This window comes from Polypterus senegalus, unplaced genomic scaffold, assembly GCF_016835505.1.
Source record: "Polypterus senegalus isolate Bchr_013 unplaced genomic scaffold, ASM1683550v1 scaffold_33, whole genome shotgun sequence".
NCBI classification, from domain to species: domain Eukaryota; kingdom Metazoa; phylum Chordata; class Cladistia; order Polypteriformes; family Polypteridae; genus Polypterus; species Polypterus senegalus.
Genome location: NW_024382596.1, coordinates 123,637 through 142,903, shown reverse-complemented (window position 1 = coordinate 142,903; position 19,267 = coordinate 123,637). Strand labels below are relative to the sequence as shown.

Below are 19,267 nucleotides of genomic sequence, written 5' to 3'. Positions count from 1 at the left end.
AGTGTATGCCTTGGAAATGCATCTTTAACTTTCCAATGGAAGCGCTCCCCCACAATCTTCAATATTTAACCAGAATTAAGGAGTGCTGCACTTGCTTACAGACTTACCAGTGTGAAAGCGCCCGATTTTTTCTGATATCGGAAATTAAACACGCACTGGCTCGGCCAGTACTTGGATTGGAGAACGCCCAGGAACCCCGAGTGCTGTAAGCTTTTTTCTATTACTGTTTTACTCAACCTGACCATTAGTGTATGGCTGGGAACTGCATCTTTATCCTTTCAATTTGAAGCGCCCAACCCCCCGATCTTTAGTATTTAACCAGCAAGAAGTAGTGATGCCCTCGCTTACGGCCATGCCAGTGTGAAAGCGTCTGATGTCGGAAGTTAAACACGCAATAGCTCGGCCAGTATATGTGGATGGTAGACCGCGTGGGAACCCCGGGTGCTGTAAGCTTTTTTCCTTTACTATTTGTAATCAACCTGAACATCAGTGTATGCCTTGGAAATGTATCTTTTAACTTTCCAATGGAAGCGCTCCCCCCAAATCTTCAATATTTAACCAGCATTACGGAGCACGGCTTTTGCTTACGGACTTACCAGTGTGAAAGCGCCCGATTTCGTCTGATCTTGGAAATTAAACACGGACTGGCTCGGCCAGTACTTGGATTGGAAACGGTCAGGGAACCCCGGGTGCTGTAAGCTTTTTTCCTTTACTGTTGTACTCAACCTAACCATCAGTGTATGGCTGGGAACTGCATCTTTATCCTTTCAATTTGAAGCGCCCAACCCCGATCTTTAGTATTTAACCAGCAAGAAGTAGCGATGCCTTCGCTAACGGCCATACCAGTGTGAAAGCGTCTGATCTCGGAAGTTAAACACGCAATGGCTCAGCCAGTATATGTGGCTGGTAGACCGCCTGGGAACCCCGGGTGCTGTAAGCTTTTTTCCTTTACTGCTGTACTCAACCTGAACATCAGTGTATGCTTTGGAAATGCATCTTTTAACTTTCCAATGGAAATGCCCATCAATAGCTTCTGTATTTAACCAGCATGAAGTAGCTTGGCTTTCGCTAACGGCAACACCTGTGAGAATGTGCTTGAACTCATCTGATCTCGAAAGTTAAACACACATGTGTTTAGCCAGCACTTGGATGTGAGCCCGCCTGGGAACCACGCGTGCTGTAAGCTTTTTTCCATTACTGTTGTACTCAACCTGACCATCAGTGTATGGCTGGGAACTGCATCTTTATCCTTTCAATTTGAAGCATCCAACCCCCCGATCTTTAGTATTTAACCATCAAGAAGTAGTGATGCTTTTGCTTCCGGACTTACTAGTGTGAAAGTGCCCGATTTCGTCTGATCTCGGAAGTTAAACACGCACTGGCTCGGCCTGTACTTGGATTGGAGACCGCCTGGGAACCCCGAGCTCTGTAAGCTTTTTTCCTTTACTGTTGTACTCTACCTGAACATCAGTGTATGCCTTGGAAATGCATCTTTTAACTTTCCAATGGAAGCGCTCCCCCACGATCTTCAATATTTAACCAGCATTAAGGAGTGCTGCACTTGCTTACGGCCATACCAGTGTGAAAGCACCCAATCTCGTCTGATTTCGGAAGTTAAACACAAATGGGCTTAGCCAGTACTTGGATTGGAGTCCGCCTGGGAACCAAGGGTGCTGTAAGCTTTTTTCCATTACTGTTGTACTCAACCTGACCATCAGTGCATGGCTGGGAACTGCATCTTTATCCTTTCATTTTAAAGCGCCCATCCCCCCGATCTTTAGTATTTAACCATCAAGAAGTAGTGATGCTTTTGATTTCGGACTTACCAGTGTGAAAGCGCCCGATTTCGTCTGATCTCTGAAGTTAAACACGCACTGGCTCGGCCAGTACTTGGATTGGAGACCGCCTGGGAACCCCGGGCGCTGTAAGCTTTTTTCCTTTATTGTTGTACTCTACCTGAACATCAGTGTATGCCTTGAAAATGCATCTTTTAACTTTCCAATGGAAGCGCTCCCCTACGATCTTCAATATTTAACCAGCATTAAGGAGTGCTGCACTTGCTTAAGGCCATACCAGTGTGAAAGCACCCGATCTCGTCTAATCGCGGAAGTTAAACACGCAATGGCTCGGCCAGTATACGTGGATGGTAGACTGTGTGGGAACCCCGGGTGCTGTAAGCTTTTTTCCTTTCCTATTTGTAATCAACTTGAACATCAGTGTATGCCTTGGAAATGCATCTTTTAACTTTCCAATGGAAGCACTCCCTCCCGATCTTCAATATTTAACCAGCATTACGGAGCACTGCTTTTGCTTTCGGACTCACCAGTTTGAAAGCTCCCGATTTCGTCTGATCTCGGAAATTAAACACGCACTGACTCGACCAGTACTTGGATTGGAGACCGCCTGAGAATCCCTGGTGCTGTAAGCTTTTTTCCTTTACTGTTGTACTCAACCTGAACATCAGTGTATGCCATGGAAATGTATCTTTTAACGTTTCAATGAAAGCGCCCATCAATCACTTCTGTATTTAACCAGCATGAAGTAGCGTGGTTTCGCTAACGGCAACACTTGTGAGAATGTGCTTGAACTCATCTGATCTCGGAAGTTAAACATGCATGGATGGAAGAGTGCCTGGGAACCACGGGTGCTGTAAGCTTTTTTCCATTACTGTTGTACTCAACCTGACCATCAGTGTATGGCTGGGAACTGCATCTTTATCCTTTCCATTGTTAGCGCCACACCCGAACTTCAATTTTTAACCAGCATTATAGAGCACTACTTTTGCTTACGACCGTACCAGTGTGAAAGCGTCTGATTTCGGAAGTTAAACACACACGGGCTCGGTCAGTACTTGGATGGGAGACCGCCTGGGAATCCTGGGTGCTGTAAACTTTTTTCCAATACTGTTTTACTCAACCTGAACATCAGTGTATGCCTTGGAAATGCATCTTTTATCTTTACAATGGAAGCGCTCCCCCCGATCTTCAATATTTAACCAGCATTACAGAGCACTGCTTTTGCTTACGGACTTACCAGTGTGAAAGTGCCCAATTTCGTCTGATCTTGGAAATTAAACACGCACTGGCTCAGCCAGTACTTGGATTGGAGACCGCCTGGGAACCCCGGGCGCTTTAAGCTTTTTTTCCTTTACTGTTGTACTCTACCTGAACATCAGTGTATGCCTCGAAAATGCATCTTTTAACATTGTAATGGAAGTGCCTGTCAATAGCTTCTGTATTTAACCAGCATGACGTGGCTTTCACTAACGGCAACACCTGTGAGAATGTTCTTGAACTCATCTGATCGTAGAAGTTAAACACGCATGTGCTTAGCCAGTACTTGGAAGGGAGACCTCCTGGGAACCACGGGTGCTGTAAGCTTTTTTCAATTACCGTTGTACTCAACCTGACCATCAGTGTATGGCTGGGAACTGCATCTTTATCCTTTCAATTTAAACCGCCCAACCCCCCGATCTTTAGTATTTAACCATCAAGAAGTAGTGAAGCTCTTGCTTACGGCCATACCATTGTGAAAGCACCTGATCTCAGAATTTAAACACGCACTTGGATGGGATACCGCCTGGGAAGCATGGGTGCTGTAAGCTTTTTTCATTTACTGTTGTACTCAACCTGAACATCAGTGTATGCCTTGGAAATGCATCTTTTAACTTTCCAATGGAAGTGCTGTACCGCTAACCCTGGGCAAACAACTAAACCCCGAGTTAAGGCACGATTAGAAAACTGCTAGTATAAAGCAGTTCAATATCTCAAATCTATCGGGCAACGTGACCAACGCTCGTCCTTTCATTGACCCCCACCACCAGTCCCAGCTTAGCATTAACAACAAGTCATATCACCAAATAAAAAGCAAAAGAACAAATATATTATTTTACATATATAAAGAAAAACAAACAAACAAATACATAGCAATCAAAGCCTCTCTGGTTTAAGCATGTGATGTTCATAAATAAGTAAAACCAGACTGATCAAATGGGTTTATTGTCCTTATTGTTCAGGGCAAAGAGAAACCCTACTGTAATACGCTGGCTGTCGAGCCGATAACAACAAAGTTTAATTCTACCGGTCCAAGATATTTGTCAGCGAAATCAAAGAAAAAGAGTCCGTCTTCAGAGATGCGTCTCCCTTTTGTTGCTGAGTCTTCAAACAAAAAAGAACTTGTTCCAGTAGATAATTTTCTTGGCTACCTTGTCACTTCTCTTTGCTCCACCACAAGATGTCTCCCTTTCTCCCCTTCTTTTCCGTTTTTTAAGCTTTCAACACCAACCACCCTGACCGAGTTATGACTTCCCCCTTAAAGGTGTATTTACAGCAATACACCCAAAGAGGCAGCAACCGCCCACAGAATAATAGCATATGTGGCATCCGCTACATATTCCCCGCCCCCTGACCAAGTGAATGGCCAAAATAAGGCTTCATGTTGGTCACATGCACTGTATCTCTTTTTTTTCCCCAAGAGTCAGTTGCCCATTGAACACTGTAATTAACAGGACCTAATTTGCTAAGTACTGTAGCTGGGCCGAACCACTTCGGAGCTAGCTTCGCAGCAAATTTAGTTGAAGCCTTAGAAAGGGGATGCGCCTTCAACCAAACCCGGTCACCTACAGAATAGAGAACTACTCTTCTCCGTTTATTGTAATATCTTGCCTGTTTGGCCTGGGATTTCACCACCCGTTCCCTAACCTGTTTCTTTAAAAGTTCTAACAAATGTAATTGCTGGTATGAAGTAGTATCAGGACAGGGGGGAGTGATATGTAGTTCTAACGGCCCAAGAATTTGTCTTCCAAGAGTTAATTGTGCAGGAGACTCACCGGTACCCTCATGAAAGGCAGAGTTTATGGCCAAGCGAAGTTCAGGAAGATTTTGATCCCAGTCTTGATGACGGTTCCCAACATAGGAGGCAAACATGGTTTTCAAATTGCGGTTCACACGTTCTGAGATGTTAGCCTGAGGATGGTATGCTGTGGTCCTCTTGTGCCATTAGATCAACCTCCCAAGTTTCTCCAGGGTCTTTCACTGTTGTGGACTGAAGAGGTCCTGCTGAAAAACCAGGTGGGTTCTTGTACTGCTGACAAATAATACAAGTCTTTACATGTTTACAAACCTCCTTCCTCACCGTTCGCCACCAGGCTACCTCTAATATCCTTTTCAGTGTCTTCAGATGACCTAGATGACCCCCAAAAGGACTGTCGTGGAAGTACGCAAGGAACTCCGGCACATGTGATCCAGGGACAACAAGTTGGTATTTGTTTCCTCCCAATCTGGATGACACACAGCGATGTAACACACCCTGAAGCTCCAGAAAGGTAATTTGACCCTTTCGCTTTGTGGAATTATTCCGTGCCTCCTGACAAACAGGACTGATGGACTGAGCTCGAACTATGTCCTGAAGATCCAGTGGCAGGTCTGTCCATTGAGTCGATACAAGGGCCACCACCGAAGTCATAGGTGGTTCCAGAAAGCGCATCTGGTACCACATTTCCACACCCCTTCCAGTAAAAAACTTTAAAAGTAAATTGCTGAAGACGCAAAACCCATCGGGTCAATCTGGATGAGGTCTTGGGGCAGTTAAAATCCCATACCAGGGCACAGTGGTCGGTATTTACTTCAAACAGAACCCCTTCAAGAAAATGTCGCCACTTCTCCACAGCTCAAACTACTGCCAGACATTCTTTTTCGGAGGCTGAATAATTTAGCTCTGGGCCACGTAGGGAGCGGGAAGCATATGCAATCACCCGTTCTTCTCCCTCCTTAGTCTGAGTGAGGACAGCCCCAAGCCCTAAGTCACTGGCATCTGTTTGCACCTGAAAGGTAAGGCATGGATCAGGCTGTGACAGGACAGGTGGTACCAAAAGTGCCTGTTTAAGGTTTTTAAAAGCACCTTCGCATTCTGGTGTCCATTCCCATGGTACTCCCTTTCGGGTCAACTGATGTAAAGGGGCGACGGTGTCAGCTAACTTAGGAATAAATTTGTGGAACCAGCCTACCATCCCCAGGAAGCGCTGCAATGCTTTGATGTTGACAGGAGGAGGGTAATCCACAATGGCCGTGATCTTGTCTGGTTCCACTTTGACACCTTTGGCTGACACCACATGCCCCAGGAAAGTGAGGTGGGACTGCAAGAGGCACTTTTTCATGTTCAGGGTCAACTGAGCCTGCTTGAGTCGGTAGAAGAGTTCATCAAGGTCCAGGAGATGTTGTTCCAATGAAGGAGAGAAGACAATGATATCGTCAATATACACATAGCAGGTCTTCCCAATCAACCCTCTCAGCACTTGCGCCATCAATCTCTGAAAGGAAGCCCCAGCGTTTTTAAGCCCAAAGGGCATTACCCGGAAATGAAACAAGCCTTCTGGAGTGATCACAGCAGTCTTTTCTATGCTGTCTTCTCCCATACACACTTGCCAATATCCAGACTGAAGATCCAGAGTGCTAAAAACAGCTGCACCACCCAATGATTCTAATATTTCATGCACCAAAGGAATGGGATAGGTATTATGATGAGTTTTAGTATTCGGTCCACTGTAATCAACACAGAATCAAAAAGTGCCATCCGTTTTCCGGACCAATACTACTGGTGCTGCCTGCGAGGATGAAGGTTCAAGAATACCGTCCTCCAACATGTGGTCAACCCATTCTTTAATAAGCCTCCTCTTCATTGGCGATACTCTGTAAGCCCTAAGTCGGACTGGGACCTCATCCACCGTATATATATGATGAGTAACTGCTGCCGTGCATCCCAGTTTTTCTGTCCAAACCGTAGGCCATCTTCTCAATAGAGGCTGCACCTCCCAGGGCTGAGCACCTATGCTAGCTTCTATAGGACTCAGTTCTGCAACGGATTGCGCCAGATAATAAAAAAAATTGGGCCACCGCAGCTCTTCCCGAGATCTTTCTTCGAACCTGAACGCCTTTCCCGGCAGCGTGTATTCTCCGGACCTCGACGTAAATTCATGCCTGCTGCAATGATGGAGTCCAACCCCAGCAGCAGTGGCATGGTCAAGCAGTCATCCTCTAAGACATATACGTCCCACCTCCCAGGAAACACTGTGCAGTGCAAACTGCATCAGGACTTTGCCACTATCACCATACGCCCTCCCGTCTGCCAAGAAGAACTTCATTGTACCACTTACCTTGGGCAGCTCATGGGGTTTTTTAATTTTTTTCCAACAAACTGCGCTTCATTAAGGTAAGAGTGCTTCCAGTGTCTACAACCGCATCCCCAGTGATGTCCCTCACAGTTACTGGCACGACCAACATGGGTAACTGTGTGCACACATTGGTGAGCTCAGCCCCAGCGGATCGGTCCTTTTGTCGTTGACCCCGTCCACTAGGCAAACTACTGCCTGAGGGGTCCTTTTTTTTTGTTTATGTCCCCTCATGGCTACCCAGTCTTTCTCAATTAAAGTAACGATTTTCACCAGAGATTGTACTGAGCCCACAATACCCCGTAAAGCCACAGCCAGCCGTGGGTTACAAGCACCGAGGACACGCCTCGATGTCGTCTTCTGACATACTGGAATTCTATCTCAAACACAGTGCACGATATTACGTATGCAAAGTCTCTGATGGGCTGCGTAGGGTCCTGGCAGGTGTTTATTAGCTGCTCTTCCACCTCATCCTGATAATCCGCCGGCAGGAATGCTTCTAAAAATGTGGAGCGAAAGAAGCTTGTCTTTTCTGCCTGCCACCATGACCACGCTGAACCGCTCAGCGAGGCGTTTAAAAAGCCCATTAACTCCACGTTAGTTAAGGGGTGAAGTTCTAAAAACGAATCCGCCTGTTCCAAAAATCTGAGAACTTCTGCTGATGTACAATTTAGGGAATTCTAAGCGTAGTGCCGCGGCAGGTGCAGCAGTAAGGGAGACCCTGGAAGTCGTACCTCCCATTGAGTTAGATTGCCGTGATTTCCTACAATAAGCGTCCAAGCTCCTCCTTACCACGTCCTGCAGCTCAACTTCCCATTGCTGATCCCTTCTCTGGAGACAAGCAATCAATCGCTGTTCCAAATACCGCACCTGATCTTGCACATATTCACGCATCATTTCTATAGCGCTTCCAGCGATCCATGCAGAGCCTCTTCACAGCGCAGCCCCTTCAGCAAATTCCTTGATCTGATTGTGCATCTCTTCCATCCGTTCATACATCTCGCCCCACAACGGCGGCAGGATGTTTTCATCTCTTGCACCTTAGGAGTAGAAATGTATAGCGAATCCAACACACTGGTTGCTTCATCGACCTCTTAAATGCGCCTGATTGTAACATGTTCGCCCAGTTTGACCCCTATTTCCGGGTCCTCGCCGGGCTAGTGGCCTCCTGGGCTAACCCCACAGAAGAAATCTGAACTATGGTGGTGAAAATGCGTGAAAGGAGATTGTGGATGTATACTAGTCAGGTCCCGATGACGGGCCACCACTAATCTGTACCGCTAACCCTGGGCAAACAACTAAACCCTAAGTTAAGGCACGATTAGAAAACTGCTAGTATAAAGCAGTTCAATATCTAAAATCTATCGGGCAACATGACCAACGCTCGTTCTTTTATTGACCCCCACCACCAGTCCCAGCTTAGCATTAACAACAAGCTATATCACCAAACAAAGAAGCAAAAGAACAAATATATTGTTTTACATATATAAAGAAAAACAAACAAACAAAAACATAGCAATCAAAACACCCCTCTCTGGTTTAAACACGCAATGTTCATAAATAAGTAAAACCATACTGATCAAATGGGTTTACTGTCCTTATTGTTCAGGGCAAAGAGAAACCCTACTGGAATCGCGCTGTCGAGCGATAACAACAAAGTTTAATCCTACCGGTCCAAGATATTTGTCAACGAAATCAAAGAAAAGAGTCCGCTTCAGAGATGTGTCTCTCTTGGGTGCTGAGTCTTCAAAAACAGAACTTGTTCCTTTAGATACTTTTCTTGGCGATACCCTGTCACTTCTCTTTGATCCACCAAAAGATGTCTCCAGGAGACTGTGGGCGAAGACTTCAGACTAGACAGCATGTGTGGTTATAAAGCAGCTTTATTTTGCAGAGTCACAGTGAGAAGAGTTTCAGAAAAGCAGACAATCAAATATACATGACAGAGTCAGGGCTCTTCTGAACCCCGTCTGTTGGGTGGGGCAAGTTTTAATACCCCTAGAATGCGTGATTTAATATCATTATAAAATGTAACAGTCAACACGTTTATTATACACAATCCTTGAGCCCCTTCAACACCCCTTGTGCAACTTGATTTTTTGGCCCCTTTTGTTATGGAGTTCAGATGTAAGCTAAGAGAAAATGTGATAAGGCAGACTCATGTGTGGAATGCTTAGACCTTGAGTCCTTTGCACAAATATTTTTCTGTTTGCTAAAACAAAGCATGCTTTTACATGGTTCAGTAAAGCTTACTTCTCAGACATGAATTAGTACAAGGGAACGAAGAGAACATTTGTCTTCCACATTCCCCCTTTTTTAGCAAGCAAAAAATATTTGATCAGGGGAGAGTTGAGTGGGAAAGGGTAGGAGAGGGGGATGGAGTGGAGTGGGCGGAGGAGTGTAGGGTGGCTGAGCTGATCTGAAGCATTTTTTTTTGTGTAAAAAGTAAGCCTTTGCCATAGAGGCAGTGAAATACTTGGATACAGTGTATCTTAGCAAGGGAACAATACAGCAAGCTACAAGCAGGAGAATAATAAAAGCAACTGTAAGAGAGATGAAAACTGACTTAAGCCATTTAACCAGGTTGAGTGGATGCGTGTTCTGATTCAGGACCCACAACAGTGGCTACAGCTCAGCTAAATGAGCCACCAGAAACCTGCAAACAGGAACAAAGCACAAGGAGTCCCTGGCGACTTGAAAATAAATCACCCTAAAATGTCCAAATATTGCTGTTCTTATAGCTGAAAGTGCATACAATTTTTACTATTATGTTCTAGAAAATAATCTGTAGAAAGAACAAAAATCCAGCTTTCTTTCAAGCCGTGCTTTATATAGCGTCTTTCATACATTTATCAGTCCATCCATTTTTTAACCCACTTCAGCTCAGGGTCATGGTCATCTGACACCTATCAAAGTTGTGGGCACTGGAACCCTTGAACTGGATGTCATCCTATCACAGGGCACACTCGTTCACATGTCCATAAGAAACACCAGGCAAAAGTAAATTATCCAGTTAACCCAGTTTTTACATCTTCAGGATATGGCAGCAAACAAGGATACCACAATCAAGGGTGCCATCTTTTGCAATGTGAGATGTGAATCCAAGCAGGCAGTCCCTTAACTTTAACAGCGTGTGGTGTCAACAGCAGAACTTGGAACGATCCTCTCCACCGAGGGTGATGGCAATGATTCCTTTGAGTATCTCTAACCAGAATCCAGGTTCCTAACGGAATCGGGGAGTCCTTTGATGGAGGACTAGTTCTCCAGGCCTGATTCACCTGCTCATGGACTTCCTTCAGAGAAGCTCGGACACCTGTAAGACTGGAAAGAAGATCATTGTACACAGAATGCAGTGTAACATTACCTATGACCATGCCGACTGGCACGGGCCGTCCGGTCAGAATTTCGAATGGCGACAGCCCTAACTGCCAATGTGTTCTTCCCCTTAATCCCATCAAGGCCAGAAGCAGAGCATCAGACCAAGTTAAATTTGTTTGCTCACAGATTTTAGCCAATTTACAGTAGATTGCAAGGTACCATTGCATCGTTCCACAATACCTCCACTCTGGGGGTGGTATTTGCAATAATGATGCACATTTATCTGGAGCCAGGTGGTTAATTCATTTATAACGGAATTTACAAAGTGTGTGCCAAAATCAGTTTGTAATTTCTGCAGTATGCCCCATCTAGGAATGATTTCCTTTATCAAAGCTTTTGCCACAGTTTTGTCATCTGCATGTTTGGAAGGGAAAGCTTCCACCCATCGGGAGAACACATCAACAGTTACTAAACAGTATCGGTACCCCTTTGATGGTGTTAATTGAATGAAGTCCATTTGAAGGTGTTCGAATGGACCCATTAGATTAGGTGTAACGGCGGGACTTACCTGGGTGCACTTTCCTACATTAAACTTTTGACATAATACACAGCGCCTGCAGAACTGCTCTGCATATGTAGAGAAACCTACAGCTTCCCAATGTTTTTCAACATCTTGAACCATGGCGTCTTTTCCAGTATGGTCTAGACCATGGGTGATTTTTGCCATATCTGGGAAAGAAGCCTTTGGGAGGAAAGGTTTGTTAGTTTGCTTATGGGTCCAGAGTCCATCAGAGAGGGACCCTTCTTTGGACCATTTTCTCTTCTCTGTGTCCGTGGCTGCAGTCTGTAAAGAAATAATTTGATTATCAGTGTCCTGGTCATTTCTCTGTTGGAATAAAGAGATTGGTGTGTTATTATATGCAGTCCGTTTATCAAAATGATCAGCTAATTCGTTTCCTTTGCTGACAGGATCCTGTTTTCCTGTGTGAGCTTGACATTTAATGATCGCTAGCTTTGAAGGTTTCGTTATGGCCTTTAAGAGGGATTCTATTAGTTTTTGATGGTGAATGGGTTTGCCAGTACTAGTTTTGAGTCCCCCGAGTTTCCATAATGCCCCATGATCATGGAAAACTCTAAAAGCATATCTAGAATCATTATACAGTGTTGTGAAAAACTATCTGCCCCCTTCCTGATTTCTTATTCTTTTGCATGTTTGTCACACAAAATGTTTCTGATCATCAAACACATTTAACCATTAGTCAAATATAACACAAGTAAACACAAAATGCAGTTTTTAAATGATGGTTTTATTATTTAGGAGAAAAAATCCAAACCTACACCTGTGTGAAAACGTAATTGCCCCCTTGTTAAAAAATAACCTAACTGTGGTGTATCACACCTGAGTTCGATTTCCGTAGCCACCCCCAGGCCTGATTACTGCCACACCTGTTTCAATCAAGAAATCACTTAAATAGGAGCTGCCTGACACAGAGAAGTAGACCAAAAGCACCTCAAAAGCTAGACATCATGCCAAGATCCAAAGAAATTCAGAAACAAATGAGAACAGAAGTAATTGAGATCTATCAGTCTGGTAAAGGTTAAAAAGCCATTTCTAAAGCTTTGGGACTCCAGCGAACCACAGTGAGAGCCATTAATCAAAAATGGCAAAAACATGGAACAGTGGTGAACCTTCCCAGGAGTGGCCGGCCGACCAAAATTACCCCAAGAGCACAGAGACAACTCAGCCGAGAGGTCACAAAAGACCCCAGGACAACTTCTAAAGAACTGCAGGCCTCACTTGCCTCAATTAAGGTCAGTGTTCACGACTCCACCATAAGAAAGAGACTGGGCAAAAACGGCCTGCATGGCAGATTTCCAAGACGAAACCACTGTTAAGCAAAAAGAACATTAGGGCTCGTCTCAATTTTGCTAAGAAACATCTCAATGATTGCCAAGACGTTTGGGAAAATACCTTGTGGACTGATAAGACAAAAGTTGAACTTTTTGGAAGGCAAATGTCCCGTTACTTCTGGCGTAAAAGGAACACAGCATTTCAGAAAAAGAACATCATAGCAACTTTAAAATATGGTGGTGGTAGTGTGATGGTCTGGGGTTGTTTTGCTGCTTCAGGACCTGGAAGGCTTGCTGTGATAGATGGAACCATGAATTCTACTGTCTACCAAAAAATCCTGAAGGAGAATGTCTGGCCATCGTTCGTCAACTTAAGCTGAAGTCATCTTGGGTGCTGCAACAGGACAATGACCCAAAACACACCAGCAAATCCACCTCTGAATGGCTGAAGAAAAACAAAATGAAGACTTTGGAGTGGCCTAGTCAAAGTCCTGACCTGAATCCAATTGAGAAGCTATCAACTCAGCTGCCTGTGCACTTAAACTTGAAGAAATCCGGTTTGCTTCCAGCAGCTGGTTGAAGGTGTTCTATTTTCCAATAGTAAAGAACATCCATTCACAAAATTATCTCTCCTGTTCCTAAGGGTGTTTCCTGTAGGTCTGGTCTAGGTTTTATAACCTTAGTTATTTCATCATGACAGTTGTGGGGCTCCCCTTCCCTCTTCAGTTGGTAGAAAAGTAGCTGGATTTAAGGTGGAGCACCTTTCTATGGTAACATTTGACAACTTACAGAGTATATTTTGATAGTGTATTGCCCTAGCAGTAATGAGATATGAGGTTTTAACCTGTACTAAAATGGAGTGTATGCGTGAGGCACTTTTGCCACTAGGGTGCTCATGAGCACTATATCTGTACTGGCCAGCACGGCCTCTGTTGTGGCTGCTACAGCTCTGAGACAGGTTGGAAGTCCCGCAGCCACTGAATCCAAATTTTTGAAAAATAGGCTAAGCCTTTGTTTTTCTCCATGGAGTTGTGTAATGAACTGAATTCATATATCCCCCTTTTAGTCCCACGAACAGAGTGAATGGGCGCCCATAATCAGGAAGGCCCAACGCGGCAAAGAGGAGTGCATTTTTTAAGTCACATAGAGCCTTCTCAGCTTGATCATCTAATGCCACCTGACCAGAAAGGAGGAGATCAGGGGTGTTCGCTAAAGTTTGAAAAAGCTTTGCTCTTTCGGTGAAGTTTAAAATCCATTGCCGGCAGTATCCTAGAATGCCTAATACAGACATAACCTGTTGTTTTGTAATAGGTCTAGGAAGATTTTGAATGGTGTTTATACTGATTGCTTTAAAGAGAGCTAGCTCTTGTTCATAAGAAATGTCATGACCTAAATATTTCACAGTTGTTTGAATTAACTGCAGTTTTGTTTTAGAAACTTTATGGCCATTTTCTTCTAAAAATAATAACAATTTCTGAGTATCATGTGCACAATCTTCTTCTGTAGTACTACACATTATATCATCTACATACTGTATCAATACACTGTCTTTATCTGGCCAAAAGCATTCCAAATTTTGAGCAAGAGCTTGTCCAATACACAAGGGCTTCAGTAAATCCCCGAGGAATAAGGGTCCATGTCCCACGGCGGTTTTGGAAAGTAAAGGCAAACCAGAATTGAGAGTCAGGGTGCACAGGAATAGAAAAATAAGCATTAGCAAGGTCAATAACAGAGAAATAACGGGCATATGGGTATCGTAGAAAGAATAGTGGAAGGATTAGGAACAATAGGTGCCCTAGAAAAACTGCAGAATTAACTTGTGAACATCTTGAACAAAACACCATGAACCGTCAGCGTTTTAAACAGGTAAAATGGGGGAGTTGACTGTAGAGTATTTAATTTGAATGAGTGCTCCACGTTTCACGAGATCGGAAAGTACAGCGGAGATGCCAGCATCTGTTCCTGGAGACAGAGGACACTGGGCGCGATGTGGGCGGAAGGATGATTTTGGGTAAATCACCAGTGGCTCACAGTGCGCTATCCTTCCATAATCATTTTTCCCCTAGGACCAAAGTGCATCGGGAAGTGAGGAAAGCCAAGAGGGATATGAAGTCTGAAATGAAAATGTGGAGAGGGTGGGATGGCATAATGAGCGGATAAATAGAAGGTCATCCCAGTAAAATCCTCTGGGCGTTCCTGCTCGAGGAGTCGCCCGTCTCCAGCCCCACGTTGGGTGCCAAAACTGTGAGCAAGACTTCAGACTAGATAGCAGGTGTGGTTATAAAGCAGCTTTATTTTGCAGTGTCACAGTGAGAAGAGTTTCAGAAAAGCAGACAATCAAATATACATGACAGAGTCAGGGCTCTTCTGAACCCCGTCTGTTGGGTGGGGCAAGTTTTTATACCCATAGAATGCGTGAATTAATATCATTATAAAATATAACAGTCAACACGTTATTATACACAGTCCTTAAGCCCCTTCAATGTCCCTTGTGCAACTTGATTTCTTGGCCCTTTTTGTTATGGCGTTCAGATGTAAGCTAAGGGAAAACGTGATAAGGCAGACTCATGTGTGGAATGCTTAGACCTTGAGTCCTTTGCACAAATATTTTTCTATTTGCTAAAACAAAGCATGCTTTTACATGGTTTAGTAAAGCTTACTTCTCAGACATGAATTAGTACAAGGGAACGAAGAGAACATTCGTCTTCCACAAAACAGCCTGAGAACCACGGGTGCTGTAAGCTTTTCCTTTACTGTTGTACTTAACTTGAACATCAGTGTATGCCTTGGAAAGGCATCTTTTAACTTTCCAATGGAAGCGCTCCCCCACGATATTGAATATTTAACTAGCATTAAGGAGTGCTGCGCTTGTATATTGCCATACCAGTGTGAAAGCACCCGATCTCATCTGATCTCAGAAGTTAAACACGCACGGGCTCGGCCAGTACTTGGATTGGAGGCCGCCTGGGAACCACCGAGTGCTGTAAGCTTTTTTCCATTACTGTTGTACTCAACCTGAACATCAATGTATGCCTTGGAAATGTATCTTTTAATGTTGCAATGGAAGCGCCCGTCAATAGCTTCTGTATTTAACCAGCATGAAGTAGCGTGGCTTTTGCTAACGGCAACACCTGTGAGAATGTGCTTGAACTCGTCTGATCTCGGAAGTTAAACACGCAAGTGTTTAGCCAGTACTTGGATGGGAGACTGCCTGGGAACCATGGGTGCTGTAAGCTTTCATCCATTACTGTTGTACTCAGCCTGACCATCAGTGTATGGCTGGGAACTGCATCTTTATCCTTTCAATTTGAAGCGGCCAACCCCCCGATCTTTAGTATTTAACCAGCAAGAAGTAGTGATTCCCTCGCTTATGGCCATACCAGTGTGAAAGCGTCTAATCTCTGAAGTTAAACACTCTATAGCTTGGCCAGTATACGTGGATGTTAGACTGCGTGGGAACCCCGGGTGCTGTAAACTTTTTTCCTTTACTATTTGTAATCAACCTGAACATCAGTGTATGCCTTTTGAAAGGCATCTTGTAACTTTCCAATGGAAGCGCTCCCCCCCCCGATCTTCAATATTTAACCAGCATTACGGAGCACTGCTTTTGCTTACGGACTTACCAGTGTGAAAGCGCCCGATTTTATCTGATATCGGAAATTAAACACGCACTGGCTCGGCCAGTACTTGGATTGGAGACCGCCCAGGAACCCCGAGTGCTGTAAGCTTTTTTCCATTACTGTTTTACTCAACCTGAACATCAGTGTATGGCTGGGAACTGCATCTTTATCCTTTCAATTTGAAGCACCCAACACCCCGATCTTTAGTATTTAACTATCAAGAAGTAGTGATGCTTTTGCTTACGGACTTACCAGTGTAAAAGCGCCCGATTTCGACTGATCTCGGAAATTAAACACGCACGGCTCGGCCAGTACTTGAATTGGAGCCCGCCTGGGAACCCCGGGCACTGTAAGCTTTTTTCCTTTACTGTTGTACTCTACCTGAACATCAGTGTATGCGTTGGAAATGCATCTTTTAACTTTCAATGGAAGTGCTCCCCATGATCTTTAGTATTTAACCAGCATTAAGGAGTGCTGTAAGAGCCAATCTTAGAAAGTTAAAGGTTTGAATTAAACTCGTATTAATGTTTGCTTAATTTGAATAGAATATAAATTCCTTTCATAGTCATAACTTGGTATAGTCTTTTCCCCCTATAGTTAGCAAGAGATTGAACCTTCTTACTATAACTGAGAAACAGTGTGATAATAGCTCTTTTTTGTTAAGAACAGGACCCAGTAAAGAGGAACTTGAAAGACCCATTTTAAGTTTAGAAATGGGATAAGCATACAGTTTTCTGACCGTTTTGAAATGGTTCAGAAATGTTAAGTAAATAGTAACGATTTGAGATGTAACAAGATTAAGCTTAGAATTGAACTTTTCTTAACATTAATTGTTCTTTTTTTTGCTATTTTAATTTCCTTATTTTTGTGTAAACTGTTTTACTTCAAAACTTAACTAAACTTTAAAAAAACGAAGATACTTTGTCTGTGGAATCATTCAGAAGGTACTCTGCTCTTGTCTACTATCTTTGCATGATTATAAATGAAAGCAAGATCGCCACACCTTGAGAAGATTTGAGCGACTGTGATATTATATAGAAAGACGTCTTGAAAAGAGGCATTTTGGATGATCGGATGTACTTTGTTCTGAGTCATTGAAGCTTTATTTCAAGGAAGTAATTGCTTTGTTTGAATATCCCGATTGTGACGAAATTGCTGTCAGGAAACATCCTGTCATTTGCTCTAATTGTTGTCATGGCAATGTCTAAAAAGAGCTCAAGTGAGATCGGCAGTGATCTGAGTTCAGACTCGAAGTCAGAAAATATAATTAGAGATCTTAAAGATCACATAAGTCAGAGGGAAGATAATCTTTCCGTGTTCATAGCTGAGATCGAAAGTCTTAAAAACATTCCAGAAAACCGCTTAATAGTGGCTAAAAGATTTGAAGATTTTCGTGCGACGCACAGAGAGCTAGAAGAACTATATGAAAAGCTACTTTCTTCGTCAAATAAGTAGGGAGCGATTCAGAAACAGAAAACAACATTTGCCGAAAGCTTTAAGAAATTAATGAATTCACTGTCGCTACTATGGCGAGGCTGGAAGACGCAAATAGACTGTTAGCACATAAAGCTGATGAACAGCTAGTTAATCAGTTCGAAGAGATGCAATTTCAAGAACGGGTTCGTTCAAAGTCAAAAAAACAAAAGACGTTACCTCAATTAAAACATACTCTTGATGTTAAACTTGATTCTTTATCTCAGAAAACCGCAGCCACATCATCACCTTCTACAGCAGTGCTGATTGAACAATCGACACTTGACAGAATTCTAAAAAGATTAGATAAATTAGAGTCTGAAAGGCAGGTTCAGTCATTAACTGCCTCAGGACAGCCACCATTATATGGACCCAGTCTTATTGATATACTTCAGAATAAAGCTGAAAGCCAAAGGGTGGTTGTCGAAGCTACAAATCTGTTAGCTCATCAGTGGGAGAAACAAATTAAACCCCCAGTGCCACGTACAGAAGTACCAATATTTAATGGTGATCCTCTGACGTATTCATCATTCATTAGAGCTTTTGATTATGCTGTAGACAAAGCGTTTGAAAATGAACAAGATAAACTGCATTTTCTAGAACAATACACTTGAGGTCGCCCTCACAAACTCATTTAATCCTGTATCAGACTTTGCCTGAAGAGGGTTATCAAAAGGCACGACAACTGCTGAAAACCTACTATGGAGATAGTAGGCAGATATATAGAGCACACATTAAAACAATTATGAACTGGCCTCAGATAAAGTCAGCAGAAGATGGAGGAGCATTGGTAGATTTAGCTCTCTTCCTCAGTCGTTCTATGAATGCAGCACCTACTTCAGGAGGAAATCAGAATGAATTCGATATAGGTGAAAATCTACATATTGTCGTTTCAAAACTTCCATATGAACTGAAACGAGAGTGGTTATTAGTAGCTTGCAGTACTGAGAGAAAAGAAAAGAGACGTAAAATTTAATAAACTTCTTACACACACAAGCACAGAACGCCTCTCATTCAATACATAGCACGGCTATACAAAGTTACAAATATATAGAAAAGGGAGAGAGGAATGACAAAGGAAAGCCTTCTATGAATTTTTTGCATCTTGCCTGAAGAAGGGGCCTGAGTTGCCTCGAAAGCTTGCATATTGTAATCTTTTTAGTTAGCCAATAAAATGTGTCATTTTGCTTGGCTTTTCTCTACATTCATAATGGCTAACACGGTACAACAACCTAGTACTACAGTCTAAAAAAGGGAAATACCTTTGCCACAAATATCACAGAAGATGCTGAAAAGGAAACCCAGGACACATTAATCAAGAGGTCCGTCACAGGCACTTAGGCCTTTAAAAAACCTTGTGCCTTTTGTAGCGACCAACATATCCTTGCTGAATGTAAAAATCAAAGAACTGCCACATAAAGAAAGAATTGACTTTTTAAAATCTAAAGGTTTATGTTTTTGCTGTCTCAAACAGGGTCATCTAGGTAAGAACTGTAATGAAAGAATGAAATGTCAGACATGTTCCTTACAGCACCCAGATATCCTGCACATTAAAAAGGACAATGGAGCAGCATCTAAAGCTACAGCTAGTGAGGTAACATCTACAGAAATGGAAACCGAGACTGGAACTTGTACCTTTACTGGGGCCAGAGAAGAATGCACTTCAAGTAGTTCCTGTTAAGGTAAAATCTGAGAAAGTGAAAGGTATGTAGAAACATACGCCTTTATAGACCTGGGCAGTACAGTAACAATTTGCACTGAGAAGCTCCAGAGACAATTATGCCTTCAAGGGAGAAGAACACAAGTATTTCTCAAAACTATGAGTAATTATGATGATGAT

At 43.2% G+C, this 19,267-nt stretch overlaps 4 pseudogenes; all 4 read left to right on the top strand.

Annotated features, from left to right (window-relative positions):
- Positions 1-1,316: 1,316 nt before the first annotated feature.
- Positions 1,317-1,435, top strand: LOC120521139 (annotated as a pseudogene).
- A 128-nt stretch (positions 1,436-1,563) lies between these two features.
- On the top strand, positions 1,564-1,682 carry LOC120521146 (annotated as a pseudogene).
- A 1,101-nt stretch (positions 1,683-2,783) lies between these two features.
- Positions 2,784-2,892, top strand: LOC120521142 (annotated as a pseudogene).
- A 12,312-nt stretch (positions 2,893-15,204) lies between these two features.
- On the top strand, positions 15,205-15,324 carry LOC120521144 (annotated as a pseudogene).
- The last annotated feature ends 3,943 nt before the right edge of the window (positions 15,325-19,267 follow it).